General features: G+C 39.3%; 1 protein-coding gene across 1 annotated transcript in view; it reads left to right on the top strand.

Moving 5' to 3' along the window:
* The window catches only part of DRD2 (dopamine receptor D2), a 1132644-nt gene that overhangs the window by 970638 nt on the left and 142716 nt on the right, over positions 1-19290 (top strand). The window lies entirely within an intron of this gene.

Below are 19290 nucleotides of genomic sequence, written 5' to 3'. Positions count from 1 at the left end.
TGGCGACTGCCAGTAGGTAATATACACATATATATTTATATTTATATATATATATATATATTGAGATAATACAAACGTTAAATTACTAGACATTGTGTACTACTATTGAATGATACTATTTAGACTTTTATATTATATGAGTGGCTGTGTGATTGTGTGTATCTGTGTGTGAGTGAATATCTGAGTGGCTGAATAGATGTGTGATTGGGTGTGTGAGTAGCTGCATGGATGAAAAGGTGGCTGTATGAGTAGATGTATAGGTGAGTAACTCAGTGTGTGAATGAAAGAGAGCATAAGAGGTGCATGAATGATTGAATGAGTGCAGGAGTGAAGCATGGATGATTGAATGAGTGTCACAGCTGCCGGGTCCGACGCGCGTGACACATGCTCAGATGTTGGCCTGACGGGTTAAAGCACAGCAATCCCTGCGCGGCAACGCTTTGTGTTCTAGTTGTTGAATTGGACCTACCTCCTGGATCTTCGTCACTTCTGGAGCATCAGCCTCTCCCTTGGTGTCCTGCTGTTGACTGGCGAAGCTCCTCGGCATCCTGCTGTTGACCGGCGAAGCTCCTTGGCGTCCTGCTGTTGACCGGCGAAGCTCCTCAGCTTCCTGCTGTTGACCGGCAAAGCTCTCTTGGCGTCCTGCTGTTGGCCAGCGAAGAGCTCCCTTTTAACTCTCTCTCTTCTCTGGTAATTTGTTCCTGCTTGTTCCTGAGTCCTTCTATGGTGTGGCGCGGTGCGTGATTCCTGGCTCCCTCCTCCTTCTCGGTATTCCTGGCTTTGGCTCGTCGTTTCTATCCCTGATTTCAGTCCTCCTGAATACAAAAATAGATAAACAAACAGAAAGCTGCATTACTACCATTAAGGTATCAGTGCTGACACAATTATTTATTTATTGTTATTTTCCCTGCTTACTTATCTAATTTGGTGTTTCTTGCGCTGTGGACATTCGTTCCTTCTCCCTCTCATTGGACTGTCACACCTGAGCAGAAGGAAGAGAAGAACTTGTTAATCACCTGAATATTAAGGCTATTTTTTAGTTGCCATTACACTGAAAAGTTTCTTCAAGAAGTATTCTTTATAAGTCTGGTGATTAAGGTGGGTTTAGTTTATAACCCTACTTATTTCTTTCCTTATATAGCCTCCTGTCAATAATTACCTATGTTTTCTTTTACCAGAACCATCCAATTGTTTGAGAACTATAGTTATTTCGTACTCCACTCAGAAGGGAAACTTTACGGTATTACGCACATCATTAGAGAGAGAAGAAGAGACAAAATTACCCTACATTATACTTACCTTTTGTCTTTTGCTCTTTCAACAGATGTTGTGTCTTGTTTTTGCCTGGTCCAATCGCAGCCTGGGATTCAATGCATAACCTTCTCCTTCCTTGTTTTGTTTCCCTTCTTCCCCATGTTACTAATGTCACTTTGACATTGTCGGGTGCCATAGGTGATCTGGTGAAGTTGTGGTGTTTTCTTCATGTTCATGATGTTCCTGTGGAAATACAGGTGAGACTTTGACAATGAGTGCATGAGTGGTGCATGGGTGACTAAATGAATGCATGAGTATGTGTAGGAATTACTAAATGAGCTGTATGGGTGAGTAACTCAGTATGTGAGTTTCTGTATCAGTGCATAAGTGGGTGTGTTAGTGTCTATATGCCTTTATGACTGAATGTGTGAATGGCTGTATTGATGAGTGAGTGGGTATATGATTGGCTATATGGGTGAGTTAGGGGTTGTGTTAGTGGCTGTATGAGTGAGCGGATGTGTGAGTAGCTCTATGAATTTAGTGAGTAGGAGTGTGAGTACTTGTATGGGTCTGTGAATAGGTTTGTGAATGGTTGAGTGGGATTGGATATATGAGAGGTTGTATAGAGATGTGAGTCAGTGTGTGAGTGGTTCAGTGGATGATGTCATCAGTGATGTCATTTGAGATGTCATCAGTGATGTCGTCAGTGATGTCACTGGCTATGTCATGAGTGATGTAATATTTGAGGTCATAAGCAGTGCATTGTGGGGGAGTAAGTTATAGTTAGCTCCGGCAACTATAACTGCTGAATTTCAGTGGTTTTGTAAGAGTGAAAGCTGAGCCTAACTATAATGTCCCTGTAACCTTTGGTATTTTTCAGTGAACTTCTAAGGTTTTTTTTAAAAAATCCTCCATCCTAACTATAACGTCCTTGTAACCTTTGGTTTTTACAGTGAATTTTTGAGGATTTTATGATTCTATTTCCTAAGTATAACGTCTCTGGGACCTTTGGTTTTTGGAGGAGGATTTCTATGTTTTTTAAAAACCTATTTCCTAACTATAAAATCCTTGTAACCTTTCATTTTTTCAGTCAATTTTTAAGGTTTTTTAATGCTGTTTTGTAACTGCTGCATCCCAATAATCTTTGGGTTTTCTCAGTGAACATGTCATTTTTACCTTACATTTATTCAGACTATAACACTATTGTACCTTTAGTTTTTTTATGTCAATTCCATTGGTTAGTTTAATTATATATTCTATCTGTAATATATAAGACATCAAGCCACAGATATGTTGTTGAATTTGGAATTATGTTTTAGGGCTTTTCATTTTTTTTCTCAAAAAAATGTGTTATTATTCACAACAACGACAGTCACTGCGAAGACACCGTTGTCCTTGACACCGCCAAATGTTGTGACATGTCACATCCGGAGATGCGGTTAGCCAAAAATATAGCTGTTTTCATAAAAGTTTGATAGATATATAAAGAGTCATTGTGATTACAGATTGAGGGCAGTACTGTATTGATATAGTGTAGAAACATGTATCTGTTTAACTACTTTTATGATAAATGAGTTTTAAATTTCATTTCTGTGTTTGCTATGACATTTTTCTCCCCAATGATGTTGATGTTCGCGAAGACACCGGTACATGTCAAGATCATGTGACCTCGAAATGAAGAGATCTGATTAGAGGAGTCACTTTTCATTAATTTTGAATGGTAGTTCCCACCTGTTTCTTACTTCTTCAGTGTTTGGTCCTCTTTGGAATTGGAACACCTTTGGAGTTCTGGTGGGGATATTTGACAAGGAGAACATTTTTGAGTGTTGTTTGTGGTTTTGTACAAATAAAATGGAATGAGGTTCTACAGTCGAGCAAGAACATCTGCCCAGCCAAGCAGAGGAGCTGGAGGTGCCAGCAGGAGAGGAAGAATCTGGTGATGAAGTGCCACTGCCCAAGAAGCATTTGATTTTTTCACAATCCCTTCTGGTGCGTGCAAGACTGTTGCAAAATTAGTGAAATGCCCTTTGTGCAACAAAGCTCTTTTGCGTGGTATTGCAAAAAACTACTCTTGTGGTATTACATCCATGTTGGACCATATAAAAATGTACCACCCAGGACAATAAAAAATGGCACAAAAGAAGAGCTAGAGAGACCATCTGAGTACATCGAGAGCAGCAGCACCTGCAAAGGCAACTAGAGAGCCATCTGAGGTGCAGAGGTGCCAGACCAATATCTCTCCTCAATTACGTCATGTAGGTACATACTGCAATGCAACCCTAACTGCTGGAGAGCTGTCTACATTGCAGGGAAAATATGTTACGTTTCTATTATTATTTTCTCGTGTTTTTTAACTGTTGTTATGTTTAAACTTACATTGTTTCTCCTTCTTGCCATTTTATTTTTGAAATAAATACAAAAGAAAGTCCAAAATGTTTACAAATGCACAAATAAAAATAAAAACAGAGTTCTGAAAAATCTGCCAATGTTCTTTTCAGAACCTTGTTTCATGGTTAAAAAATTGTATGTGTGTGTGTGTATACATTAGAAACACTGAGTGCATGATTGGTGTATGGGTGACTAAATGAATGCATGGGTATGTGTAGGAATGACTAAATGAGTGCATGAGTGGTGTATTGATAAGTGAAAGAATGCATGAGTGATGCATAGATGATTGAGTGCCTGAGTTTTGCTTGGAACACTGGATGACTGCTTAAGTGGTGCATGGATGATTGCATGAGTGTATGAGTGGTAAATGGATGATTGAATGAATGCATGAGTGCTGTATGGATGACTAAATAAATGAATGAGTATGTGTATGAGTGACTGAATGAGTGCATGCGTGTTGTAAGGATGACTAAAAGAGTTCATGAGCGGTGCCTAGATGAATATATTAGCACATGAGTAGTGGATAGGTGACTGAATAAGTTCATGAGTGGTGTTTGGATGATTGAAAGAATGCACGAGTGGAGTATGGTTGCCTGAATGAGTGTATGAGTGATGTATGAATGATTAAATGAGTGCATGATTTGTGCATGGATGACTGAATGAGTACGTAAGTAGAGCATGAGTGATTGAATGAGTGCATGACTGGTGCATGGGTGATTGTATTGAATGGGTGCATGACTGGTGCATGGATGATTCCATGAGGGCATGAGTGATGTATGGATTATTGCACGAGTGCATGAGTGGGAAATGGCTATTAGAATGAGAATGAGTGCATGAGAGATATATGGATGATTGAATGAATGCATGAGTGGAGCATGCACATTGAAATGCGTACATGAGAGGTGCATGGATGATTGAATAAGTATATGAGTGGTGCATGGAATATTGTATAAGTGGTGTATGGATGTTAGCGTGAGTGTATGCGTAGTGCATGAATGATTGAATGAGTGCATGAGGGGTGCATTGATGATTGAATGAGTGCATGGGTGTTGTATGAATGATTGAATGAGTGTATGAGTGGTGCATGAATCATTGAATGAGTGCATGGGTGGTGGATGGATGATTGAATGAGTGCATAAGTGCATAAGTGGTGCATGGAATATTGAATGAGTGCATCAGTGGTACATGGATATTAGAATGAGTTTATGATTGTTGCAAGAATGATTGAAAGAGTGCATGAGTGGTGCATTGATGATTGAATGAGTACATGAGTGGTATATTGATGATTGAATGAATGCATGAGTAAAGCAGAGATGCTTGAATAGGTACACAAGTGGTGCATAGATGTTAGTATAAGTCTATAAGTGGTGCATGGATGATTGAATTAATGCATAAGTGGTCCATGACTGTTAGTACGAGTGCATGAGTGGTGCATGGATGATTGAATGAGTGAACAAGTGGTGTATGAATGATTGAATGAGTGTATGAGTAGTGCATGGTTGATTGAATGAGTGCATGAGTGGTGGATGGATGATTGAATGAGTACATGAGTATTATTGTAATGATTTAATGAGTCAATGGTGCATGAATGATTGAAAGAGTGCATTAGTGGTGCATAGAATATTGAATGAGTGCATCAGTGGTACATAGATTTGAGAATTAGTGTATGAGTGGTACATGAATGATCGAATGAGTGCATGAGTGGTGCATTGATGATTGAATGAGTGCATAAGTATTGTTTGAATGATTGAATGAGTGCATGAGTGGTATATGAATGACTGAGTGCATGAGTTGTGCATGGATAATTGAATGAGTGCTTTAGTGGTGTATGAATATTTGAATGAGTGCATGAGCAGTATATAGTTAATTGAATATTTATGCAATAGGTGCATAGATAATTGAATGAGTGCATTAGTGGTACATGGATGATTGATTGAGTGCATAAGTGGTACATGGATAATTGAATGACTGCATTAGAGGTGCATGAATATATAAAATTAGTTCATGAGAGGTGCATGGATGTTAGAATGAGTGCATGAGATGTGCATGGATGAGCTGAAGAGTGCATGAGTGGTCTATGGATGATTTAATGAGTGCATGAGTGGTGCATGGATGATTGCATGAGTGGTGCATGGATGTTAGAATGAGTGCATGAGAGGTGTGTGGAGGTGGATGAGAGGTGTGTGGATGTTAGAATGTGTTTATTAGTGGTGCATGCCTATAAGAAAGAGTTCATGAGTAGTGTATAGATGTTAGTACAAGTGCATACTTAGTGTGCGGATGTTAGAATGAGTATGTGAATAGTGCATGGATGTTGGAATGAGTGTGTGAGTGGTGTATGGATGACTGAATGAGTGTATCAGTGTAATTATGGATGATTGAATGACTGCATGAGTGGTGCATAGATGATTGAATGAGTGTATTAGTGGTATATGGATGAATGAATGAGTGTATTGATGTTAGTCTGAGTACATGAGAGGTGTGTGGATGTTAGAATGTGTTTATTAGTGGTGCATGCCTATAAGAAATGTATGGATGTTAGTTTCAGTGCTCCAGCCATCATCTCCTTGTTTTTGCTTTGCTTATCCTAAGTTGGTAGGGTATTCCCAGACGTGGGTCCGTTGCTCACTTTGCTACTGGATTCAAACTAGCCTGGCTGATTAGGGGTGTTACCCTGAAACCGTTCCCAGGATGCTTGTTTCTGGTCCAGGGAAGACCTGGCTTGGCATTTCGGGCTGGACTATTCCCATGAGGATTAGGGTCAAGACTGATTTGCATATGGCTGGGTCTGAACTGGGGTGGCGAAGTGAACTAAAGAACGATGATGGATTCAACCCAGATCTGTGACTGGGGGTGAGTGTCTGAGAGTTTCAGCGCTCTGTCCATCATCTCCTTGTGTTTGCTTTGTTTGCCCTAAGTTGTCAGAGTATGCCCAGACGTGGGTCCCTTGCTCACTTTGCCACTGGATTCAAGCTAGCCTGGCTGATGAGGGTTGTTACCCCAAAACCATATCAGGATGCTTGTTTTTGGTCCAGGGAAGACCTGGCTTGGCAGTTCAGGCTGAACTATTCCCATAAGGAATAGGGTCAAGACTGATTTGTATATGGCTGGTCGGTCTGAACTGGGATGGCGAAGTGAGCTAAAGAACGATGATGGATTCAAACCAGATCTGTGACTGAGGGTGAGTGTCTGAAAAGCTTCAGAGCTCGGTCCATCATCTCCTTGTGTTTGCTTTGTTCGCACTAAGTTGGCAGGGTATTTCCAGACATGGGTCCCTTGCTTATTTTGCCATTAGATTCAAGCTAACCTGGCTGTTGAAGGGTGTTACACCGAAACCGGTCCAAGGATGCTTGTTTCTGGTCCAGATAAGACCTGGCTTGGCATTTCAGGCTGGACTATTTCCATGAGGAATAGGGTCAAGACTGATTTGCATATGACTGGGTCTGAACTGGGGTGGCGAAGTGAGCTGAAGAACTTTGATCGATTCAACGCAGATCTCTGACTGGGGTGAGTATCTGAAAAGTTTCAGCGCTTTGTCCATCATCTCCTTGTGTTTGCTTTGTTCACCCTAAGTTAGCAGGGTATGCCAAGATGTGGGTCCCTTGCTCACTTAGCCACTGGATTCAAGCTAGCCTGGCTGATGAGGGGTGTTACCCCGAAACCGGTCCCAGGATGCTTGTTTTTGGTCCAGGGAAGACCTGGCTTGGCAGTTCGGGCTGGACTATTTCCATGAGGAATAGGTTCAAGACTGATTTTGCATATGGCTGAGTCTAAAACTGGGGTGGCGAAGCAAGCTAAAGAACAATGATGGATTTAATCACAATCTGTGACTGAAGGTGATTGTTTGAAACGTTTCAGCGCTCCATCCATCATCTTCTTGTGTTTGCGTTGTAGTAGGTCCCAAATACAATTACATGTTTCCCACCGGAGTACATTATAGTTTGTTCTTAATATCAGCTGCATTCTTAAATGTATGAAAGCAAGCATTAGGTTTCAAACCATGCTCACTTCATCAATAATTAGAAGCTACCTCATAACAAACGTCACCAGATAATTTCTGCTATTCTAGTTTATTGTCATGTTCTAGAGGTAGCATTAATAGTTGCTGAAGAGTAGTTCTGGTAATGTTATGTGCAGCTAATACTGTTCGTGCAGTGACTACACATGACAAATTTGAATCTGTAGTCTTCTGTAGATAAATGGTGAGTACTTTAATCAAGAAAGTTTTTCCAGTGTTAGCTTGACCACGTATATATAGTAGAACTGGTTTAAATGAAGAGCATTCACTCTGTTTCTTCTCATGCAGGAATCCATGCTCTATTTTATCTTTTACTTTGTTACAACTGTCTTTCTATTCATTATTCAGTTGTTGTACTAACTGTTTTAAATATACAGTTTCCTCTCTTGCTTGCTGCATTGCAGTCTTCACCTCATTTATAGCTATTGCTGTTTCATTTTGAATCATTGGTTATCGAAGAGGATCTTGACTTACTGGTGCAGAACTTTGGCTGCTTTGCGAACTCTCAGCAGCGATGGCTTTTTTCTGTTCAAACTCATCTCTCAACATTTGGAGGTAGGTTTGAAATACTGAGCATTCAATTATGTCTTTCACAGCATTGAAAGAGTCTTTGTTCCAGTTATAGAGTCCAAGTAATTCTGATTTTACATGCCATGGCTTGAACAACTGCAAAAGTGCCAAGCAGAAATATTCTATTTTCTCTGGAGTTTGGCTACTAAGTTTTCTATGGTTAATTAGATTTACTTTGCTGTGTCTCACTAAACAACTATCACATCCAAGGACTGCAAGTCTTCCTTGTTCTATATTTTTAGTTAGATTACTTCTATATGTATAGTGCTGAAGTACTTCATAGAGATACAAGTTTTCAAGATGAGGACTCCTTCTTGGGTATTGTGTCCAGCATGTTAGTCTTCAAAATGTACTCTCGGGCTAAAATCCTGCAAAGTATTGTATTTCAGTAAAAAACTTTTAATACTCTATTCAGACTACTTGCAAGGTATAGGCTTACCCACAGAATTCTCTAAACTAGCTGAGCTTAACCTGTCTGAGCATTCACGTGAACCTATTCACAGTGGGAAAGCATTTTCAAGCTGAAACTGTACAATTTCTTGGTAAGACTCTTTCCTGCAGAAATCTCCTCCCACATCTCTTTCCTATCTTTCTTCTCTGACTTTTTATATCTGAAGTCACGTAGCGAGTAACACCGATGGATTTGTTTGTAACAAATTGTAGATCCACATTTGCATTCCTCATCTTCAGAAAAATAGGATTGTAGCCATTGATATATTTTGAATATTGTGTTCTTCTCAGTTTGTATGTATTTTTCAGTGATTTTCTGTGTGAGGGTGTGTCTGACTGCAGACAAAAAGCTGTTCACTCTTCCTTCTGAGGTCTCATTTCGTGGGAATCCAAAAAGACTTATTGTATAACATTTTCCTTTGGGTTTGTGTTTTAGACAACAGTATTTCCCACCCTATGATTTTTGAAATCGTAAACCGTGTCTCAAGCCCTTGTCAGCAGTATCTTTTGGGATGGCACATGTCACATACTCTTGTATGAAAGACAATACAGACTCATCAGAGTCTCTTCCAAACTTTGGGCCATCTTATACCCATAGTAGCATGTGAATATGTGTAGCACCTCTAGCTTGATACTCTTTGCACCAAAAGAAATCTGTTACTTAACCAACAGAAGGATTCGTTTTGTTACAGATGAAACCCTTCATCCCTTGAAACCTATAGTTAAAATATCTGCAAATGTTTGCAGGGTCAAGGGAACAAAGTTCTTCTGGTATCTTTTGATTGATGTCTTTTATATTTGAGTTTGCTTCTCGCAGGAATTCAAGAAGGTCATCCCATGCATACTCAGCACAACTGAGTGTTAGACACCAAGTAGGTCCTCCTAGGTTTCTCAGCATGCATTTTAGCTCACCATGACGATGATACCAATATTCATTGCTGCCATGCTGACACTCCATCAAATTAATCAAGCTGTATTTCAGGTTTTCATCTTTTCCTAGAACTTTGTCAACAAATTCCCATGCTGTCATATTTTGCAGATTCACTTCTGTGTTGAGAATGTGGTTTACTGCATAAGATAGGCCTGACAAGTCACTCTCAAATAAAAGATAAAATATATAAGAAATACACTAGGCTCCTCAGTATAGTGTAGTTGATCTGTACTCATCTGCTTATTTCTATACAGGCCGGTCATCATATCTACCACCTATTCCAATAGGAAACAGATGCAGAAAACCCCAAGCTTCTCAACTTCTCTCCAACACACTCAAGGGAGCTCCTCTTGCTCCTTTTTTATTTGAAAGAGATCAATAGGATCACCAATAATCTTTTTAGCATAGAGAGGGTGAATACTGTAGTGTTCATAAATTTCTTCTGATCGGGATTGATCTACTTTTTCAATCTGACCTCTTGATGATGATGTATCATCTTCCATATGTGCTACATTTTGAAGAACATCTTTATCTTTATAATGAATATTATTTTGTACCAGTTATAATGTTTCACTTTTTACTTTAGTAGCATCCACTACCTCTTGCCAAATCTTTTTGCCCTTGGTAAAAACACCATTCACTAGAATTGCAAGTGCTTTTTCCAAATCTCTTTGTACCTCAGCTGTTACCATATTCTACTTGAAATCTAATAAAAAGTACACAACTTTACCTTTAAGACCTTTCTGTAACTCTATTGGAGGTAACTCACCTGTCGTTGGCTCCATACGGACTAGAGCTTGGAATGGAAGTATATACTGTATCAGTATAGATTCATAAACATTTTAATCTTGTAACTTGTTGTGAACTGCTCTAGCTAGCATATTATTGTCCTGCAACTTATTATATCAGTACTTACATATAATCAGTTGAACGAAACAGTCAAACCGTTCCTCTACAATTAAATAACTTGCAAATTCTCACCACTAATTATTGTTCTCTTTTTCACTTTTGAATTTGATATACATTAGTAAAACCTCCTACCTGGGTTTCGCATTTCAGAGTGGTGAACAGCTAACATTTTAAACTGATGAAAGGTGCATCTACACACTTTCTTTGAAAGGCATGCTAGTGAATGTTCCTCTAAATTGGTGTACTTCCTTACTCTGCATGGATCTAATCCTTGCAAAATATCAATTTTCTGTTTCAGACTTTTGCAGGCAAACTGACGTAAGAAAGCTCTCAGTATATCAGTTGATTCCTGCTGAATACTACAAACACTGTTAAGTTCCACATATATACAGGGCCTTATCTACGCCTTCCCTGTACCTCTTCAGCTATGAGTTCCTCTACATTTCTAGGTACCATCACCTCTTTTGGATTAGAACAACCGCCTTTCATCTCATAACATTGTCCACATTGGTCAACTGCATTCACCACAAAAAACTTTTCAAAAGTTAATTCTATTGACACGTTTTTTTCTTTCAGCTTCATCTCCTCATAGAATATACTATTTTGGCTAGTGTCTTCATTCTGTTAAGAATCAAAACAAATAGCTTCCTTTTGAGAGCAAAGGCCTTATCAACTACACCATCAACACGTTCTTTTTGTCTGACTTCTTCTCTTCTTCTTTTATACTTCTTCATTGATGTTAATACATTCTGTATTACTTTAGTACTGAACATTCTAACTCTGATTTCCTTAAACTGCCTCTTCCTCCTGCTTGAAGTCTCTCCTTTGCTGTTAGATTTTTTTAGTCTTCTTTTCATGTACTTTTTCACCTTTCTTAGGTTCTCAAAGTTTTTTTTTAAATTTCTTCATTTTGCATTTGTTCCAATTGCACACATGTAATTTTAAGAAATGCCTTCTTCCTCTTACCAACAGCTTTTTTCTCTTTCACCACTTTTTCAACATTTGCCCCTTTTGTTTCTCTATTCTGGTGAGATAGTATCCTTACTGCTGTTTCTTTCTTCTGTCCCTTTTTGATGGCATTGTAACTCTCTGTAGTAAAGTAGAAAATAATCTATGAAAATAAAAATATATATAAGCGCATTCACCTTTTAATTACGTAGTATCAGATTATATTTCCTAAGTATTTAATTAATAAAATAAACAATTTGTTATAATATAGGTAACATTATCCTTTACCAGATATCTCAATGAGAGTCGGAGTCCCTATCTGAGACTGTCTCTTCATGTGCATGTAAGTTTCTTGGTAAATAACTGTGACTCTTTGGGACATAAAGTTTTCAAAATGTGTCTGTAAGGGGCTACACTGATTGCTGTTAGTATTTGATACATTTTTTAGGTGTGTGTGCAACTACATCCATTAGTGATAAATATATATCAGATATGTCTGTCTATTTGGGTGAATGTTTAGGTGCTTCTGTCACTATATCACTGGGCATTTTAGCACCAGTCTGCTTTTCTACTGAGGTGTCAGATTGAACTCTGGGTGACAGGGTGGATGCATAATTGGGTACATGGCTCTCTAGAAGGGTTTATTGCACAGTAAATATTGAGACTTCATGTGTTACCTTTCAAGCCCATACCAGCCTGCCCTATGACCTAGCTAAATGCTACCTCAGTGGTGAGTTCTACATAGTAGAATGTGCAGCTTATACCTTATCTACCACTAGTTTAAACTTCATGGTTGGCCTAGCAGTAAGACTGAATGATCAGCCTTAAGTGTGGCTAGCCCAAGATATAATGCAAGGGCTACCTTTCTGCATGGTAGACTTGAAAGTGTCAGTTCTGTAGCAGATATTTGAGTGGGTGTCTCAGTCTCTATCTGTGACTCAGATTGCATGTGTATTTAAGTTTGTAAGTAAATGACTGCCCTTTGTGACATGTATGGTAGTCTAAATGTGTCTTTAAGGGGCTGCATGAATTGCCTCCTGGGTGTGTGCAACTGGCTCCATTAAAGCTACATACATATCCGTATCTCTGTCTGTGGGAGTTAATATTTAGGTGCTTCACTTACTATCTCACTGGGTGTTTTACTGTGTGCCTTTTTTACTTAAGTATGTCAGATTGAAGTCTGGGTGGCAGGGTGGATGTATAATTTTGCACATGGGTCTCTAGGAGTGCATATGGCTCACTCAATCTTTAGAGTGCATCTCTTACCTTTCAAATACATAGCACATTCCCTATGGGCTAGCTAGCACTATCATGATGTTTAAGTAAATGTGCCAATATGTGATTCTTTCTTTTCAAAGCTTTATAGGTCTTTCAATGTGTACATACATATCTTAATGAATATCTCACTGTCTGTAATAGGAAGTACAAAAATATATAGCCATCTGTACAACTGCCTTGCAGACTAGTGAATATATAACTAGTTTGTAAGTAAGTTAGTGAATGTACACCTTCATCTGTTGGTCTCTCAGTGAGTGAGAGAGACCATATATGCTTTGGAAACATCTACCTCACCTACATTATGGGTGCAATAGTGTATGTAGTCCTTGCGATAAAAGTGTGTGCATGCATAACTAATATACTATTACTCAAAACAACAACGTTCACTTTTTTAAGCACTAAAGACCTTGGATTGTGGCATAGCTACAGCATATCTCACAGTTCAGTTATCTGTTGTAAAACAAGCATTTAGCACTTCACAATAAGATGTTACATGCAAAGTTAAGTCCCCACTAAGACTCCACAACTACTAAACCTGACACATGTTTAAACAATGCATGTTTCACTATGCCTGTCAGTCTCATACTACACATGTGACTTAGTACAAGCTTAAATAAGCTATCTCACCATCTAAGCATATACAAACATGTCTTAAAATTTAGAAAGAGCTTCACTAAACAATAGCTAATATATAGCTGGCAGGTTTCACAGGTTCATGATTCATATACACCTACAGTACATGTTTTCCTCTTTCAATTCTGAGTAGTCTTGTTTTCGTTTACGTTGAAAAAATAGGAGTACAAGTCCCAGAATGCAAAGAAAAGCATTCTGTATGACCAGCACCTCACGTATTCGCATTTAAAACTTTCATATCTTCAAATACACTATTACATATAAACTTTAACTATTAGAGTACAGTGTTTGTACTGCCATTTACAAAATAGAGTAATGCAGCACAAGGGCAAATAGAGTTCCACGGCAACACATTGTAAACTAACTTCACAGAGACTGGCTTTGCACCTGATACAAACTGTGTCTTAGTCTTCCATTAATACATATATTAAAGCACTCATACTACCAGTCATTAACTATCTCATGTACTTTAAATATCTTTATATACATTTCTGAACCTTTTTTACAATTTCACATACACATAACCTTGTTAATCAATTGTTTTGCTGAAAAAAACGTAATTCATATACCACTATATTGAGTTTGTGGATTAAATACAACGCAACCATAAATTGCAACCTTTTCAACGTTGCACTGTCTGATACTGCAGAAGGCAGAAAATTAAAACATCACTTTCCTATTTTAGTGTTGTAACTGCACTTCCAATGGTTAGTATGTGTTAACCCTTTCACTCACTTTTACAAAGGCCATCAAATGGATGCCTATTTGAGTATAATCGCGATCATTGCGATGAATTCTCAAAATAAATAGGAGTCCAAAAACATCTTTGCCTTCATAGTTTAATGACTTTAATACTATGGTACATTTTTGGAGCGAACTCTCACTGATAAACAAAACTGTTTTTATAGTAAAAGTAGCCTATAGACCTCACACTTTAAATAAAAGTGACCTGTGTCTTTAACACCCTTCCCCCAATACAGTCTTAGCATAGTCTCCATACCAACCCAATAGAACCAGTAGGTCACAAGTTCACACCACATTCTAGAAGGACCATACTTGTTACAAGACCCAATCACAGATCTAGTTAGTAATATTCTAAACACACTATCTAATTGTATTCCCCTACATGTTCACAACATCCAATCAAATATTTGTTTTTTGAAACCAGGAGAACACCTCAGTTTTAACTGCCTTTTATTTAGAAAACTGCCTTGTTCAGATCAAGCCATAATCTATTCCGGGGACCACCACCTCAGCTCAGGTTTCTATCACACCAAACCAGTGAAATTCGTCCATTATAGTTAGCTGAACTGAGCTAACTATAAATTGCCCCGCTGCAATGTACTGCTCATGACCTCACATATTACACCACTCATGACATGGTTAGTGACATCACTGATGACATTTTAAATAGAGCTGTCAGAAGGCCTTGGGCACTCCATCATCCAAGGCCAAATTAATTTTAATGGGGAGGCAGCATGTGGCCCCTTTTCTTGAGCCGTGGTAGGCTCCCGGGACCACATCCCCGGGACCAACAGTATTGTTTTTTGTGAGCAAGTGTTGGGCACCCTCCCCAAGCCATGGTATGCTCTGGTGACCCCACCTCCTGACTGGCTTACTGTTGGTGTCCAAGGGACCCCATCACCTGGGACACTGTTCCCTGCAGGGGCAGCTCCTCCTTTAGAGCGGAGAAACGTCACCCCACTTAAAAATGCCCTCGAGCCCGAGGTGAAAAATAAAATGATAATTTACTATAATTTTATTTTTTAGCTTCCCATCCCAAAGTGCGAGAGTGGACAGGGTGGGGCTTACTGAGAGCAGCAGCAGGTAAGAAGCCAGACAGACATGCACACTTTGAAACCTCTAACCCAGCTGTCTAACAACAGCTGGGTTAGAGCAAGTGTACGCCTCCAAAGCACTGTGGAACACCCTCCAATCTGTGTGGTGCTCTCATGCTGATGAGAGCAGCACTAGGATTGGTCAAGGTAGTTGCCATGGCCTGCACTGCAGTCATGACGAGGTCCGGAGCGAGGAGGTCCTGTAGTGAGGTTAGTGTTTTTTATATATTTAAATTTTATTTGTGCACTAGCCCGTTTATTTTTATATTTGTAAAAATATTTTGCATGCTCGCACCTGCTCCCCTCCCCATAGATGCTCGTCGCCACTGGTTCCCTGCTCACAAAAACATGAGCGGGGAAGATTTCAGAACTCTCACCCAGTTGAAGCACACAAAAAAAACATCCTGCTGGGTGGTAGTTGTAAAATGTCTTCATACTCACAGTCTTTTGGGCAGGAAATCCAGCATTGCTTTCTACTGAGAGGGAACAAAGCAGGCACCCACAGAACCCATGAAGTGTGCTGGCAGAGGAGCTGGCTGATTACTTTCTCCTGAGAGGGAACAAAGCAGGCACTCACAGAACCCATGAAGTGTGCTGGCAGTGTAGCTGGCTGAGGCAAAAGGGCTATGGGTCTCTCCCCCATAACCCCCAATATTAGATTTTGTTGGGTCTCCCAGGTGGCCCTGGGGCACTCACTATTCTAAAAAAAAAAAAAGGAGTGGCTGGCTCCAGCATGGCCCCATGCAAAGGGGCTGCTTGCAGGAAGCCGGACAGACTGTGTGGGCCTATGGCTCCCACCATGCACCCCCCACCAAAACAATCTGTAGGTGTTCCAAGTGAAACTGGGACATCTACAAAAAAAAAAAAGCAACATTGGGGATGGAATAATACATGAGCGGCTGTAGCTGCTCACTTATTTATTACTGTCCCAGGGAAGGAGAGCCGCATAATGCCCTTTGTGGGCTAATTTAGACATATCTTGCTGCATGGTAGTGCCCCAGTCTATGCAGAGGCATCACCAGCATATTTTATAAGTGTTGTGAGGGCTGCAGGGAGTGAAGCAGCCCTACACAAATGCTTAAAAGAATTAAGCCTGTGTTTCCTGGGTCTATGGAACATGACATCTGGAAAATTTCAGTATATTTGCAAACATTCCCAGAGTAAGAACTTGTGCTCTTCAACATGGGATTGCAGGGACCCTTGTGGGTGCTCTTATGCATGGGTTGTGTGGAGTTGAGGAGTGTAAAAAAGACTCTAAGATCTGTTTAATGATGTTTTGACTAAAATTCTTTATTTTCAATGTTTATTGACAAACAATGCAATGACCTCTTGATAAAGCCAATAGGGCTGCTTGTTATATATTGAAAGTGACTTAAATTTAAAAAACGTAGACATTGGAAGAGAAAAACAAAGATTTAAGTGACAGTTATTGTTAGGTATTCTTTGATATTTGCTTGAAAAACAAAGCTTAAATTGGTGTTATAGATAGGTGATTTTAAACTGAACTAAAAACCCAAAAATACACCAGTTATTGTAAAATGAAAAACCATAACTTGATCCCTGAAGCAACTATAAATCACACCTGCACTATGCAGTGCTTACACCCTCATATGTAACACCACTCATGACATGTTTAAAAACAGCATTGATAACATCACTGATGACATCTGAAATTATATCATTTATAGCAACTCTGTGCGTGGCAGGGGTGCGAGTTATAGTTACTTCAGGGCTTGAGTTATAATTTCTTCTGTTAACCATAACTGGAGAATTTCAGTGAGTGCTTTTTAGTTTAAAATCACCTAACTATAACATTACTGTAACCTATGTTTTTTCCAGAGAAAATATAAAAAACATAAGCAGCTGTGTTACCAAGGAGTGAAAAAAGCATTTGTTATAAATTTGGGGATTGTTTTGCTGTGAGGTTAATCTATTCTTTTGTTGGTATTCTATTAGAACAATATTTTAAATGTCTAAAAAACGAAGTCTGTGGGGGAGATTTCGGAATAGACCTATGACGGGTAACACTTGTTGTGTTGTAGGAGTATTGACAGAGAGCTGCTTTGCAGGAAGAAGGATGTAAAATCATACTGGAGTTAACGTAAAAATGTATGGCGTCAGACGTGTGACTAACCGGGAAGGAAGGGCAGGCCAATATAAATGTTATCTTGATGATAAAAAGGAGGTCGAGACAAGTACTTGTTCGCTCACTTGGACAGAATGAGATGATCTGGCTGATCTTGAGATATAGCCCTCTTTCAATCTTTTAACCGTTATCATGCGTATCCAAACCGTACTTTGAGAATGAATTGCCTGCATGTTTAACACTCTATAAATATGGGAGGGATTGGCATTATTATATTGTGTCACATTTTTGTCTACTTTATTATGAACACATACTTTTTGCTTTTTTTTAAGAAATGCTACATTAACCCGTTCGACGCTTGTGACGGAGCGGTTCCGTCACGTGCGTCGGTTGCGCTGTGCGCATGACGGAACCGCTCCGTCATGGCCCCGCCCGCGCACGGAATCTTCAGCGCGGCGCGGAAATCCGCGCCACGCTGAAGGGGTTAAGAAAGAATCGACTTTAACCATGTCAAACTATGATATTGCCTCGGCATACACAAAGCTTCTGTATGTCTCCTATTTCCATGAATTCCACACACTTTTCTGTGTTTATTTGTATGAGTTGAAGACTGTTTGTTTAGGGTTTGACAAAGGTCGTTTTGATCAAAAAGTATCATTGTTTGTTTGGGGTCTGGTGTTACAACTCATGTAAGTTGAATGAAGACAAAACGTTTTACTACTGCTGTCTCTAGAGTGCTGTACTGATACATGGGGAGACTCCCTCACTGTGCTTGTTATTAATTCAATCCCCAAGCCCTTCGGAAACAAGAAGCGTGGCATCCTCTCAATAGTGGACACCAAGTCGATGCTGGGATGGTTTATTAACACATACGTACACACCCACACATTCACAGACCCACATACATAAATAAGGTAGAAAACTAGATAGCTAGACAGACAGGTGGATGGATGGAGGGATGGATGGATGGATGGATGGATGGAGGGAGGGATGGATGGATGGATGGATGGATGGATGGATGGATGGATGGATGGATGGATGGATGGATGGATGGATGGATGGATGGATATTCGCTGAGCTGATAATCCATATTAAGCATATTAAGATCAGTAACATTAGGAGGGAAAAACTATGATATTCTTAGGCAAAAACTTAGTTTGCTCCACTCCAAATTCTCTACAATTCAGAGCTCATAACAGCTCAGAAGCCCTTACAAATGACAATCTCAGTGCTGAATAATGTATTCCAGTTTATGAAGAAAATGGTTAAAAAGAATACAACACTCACAAGTAATTCATATTTTCGAAAACCTCAAAGGCAGTTGAAAGGCTTCAGCACTATAATAAAAAAAACACAAGGAGGCCTAACAGAGAAGATGTATAGAGAACACGCTGTGTGAACCCTGGCCAGCAAATGTGCAAAACGTGTAACAATTTGTTAGGGCATCAATTATTTTATTGGTGATGTCATCAGGGATAACATTTTTCGTCACCTGAGAAGTCCATGGAGAGCATTAAGGCTGCATAACAGAATATAACTGGGGTAAATAAGTTTGCTTAGATTGGGGCTGTAATTATCATATCCATCTCCCTGAACTTTTTTTTTATAGGAATGTACTTTTTTTTTAATGATGTTGGTTAGTTGTCGATCCTAGTAAGAGCTATGCAATATCACTTTATAAAATATTTTCAGTCATGTTTATGATAAATTTGTCCATGTTCCATTAATTTGCACTCTACTTGTCACAATATCTAGTTCTTTCCAGCAGCTACTAGTCAGCAGGCCTGATCTCATACAAAGCCATCTTCTCCCTGGTCTCAGAAAAACAGTCTTTGATTAAAAATAGCTATCTAATATTAGACTAGATGGAAATGTCAGTGTAGGTGCAAAGTTAAATAATTAAGTATGTATGTAATTTGCTTAGCAAGCACCTTGACAAAATATGCTGAAGAAGCTAAAAATGTAACAAAGGGCCTAAAATACTTTG

The sequence above is a fragment of the Triturus cristatus genome, chromosome 3_2, assembly GCF_964204655.1.
Source record: "Triturus cristatus chromosome 3_2, aTriCri1.1, whole genome shotgun sequence".
Classification (NCBI taxonomy): domain Eukaryota; kingdom Metazoa; phylum Chordata; class Amphibia; order Caudata; family Salamandridae; genus Triturus; species Triturus cristatus.
This window is presented reverse-complemented; position numbering and strand designations above follow the sequence as displayed.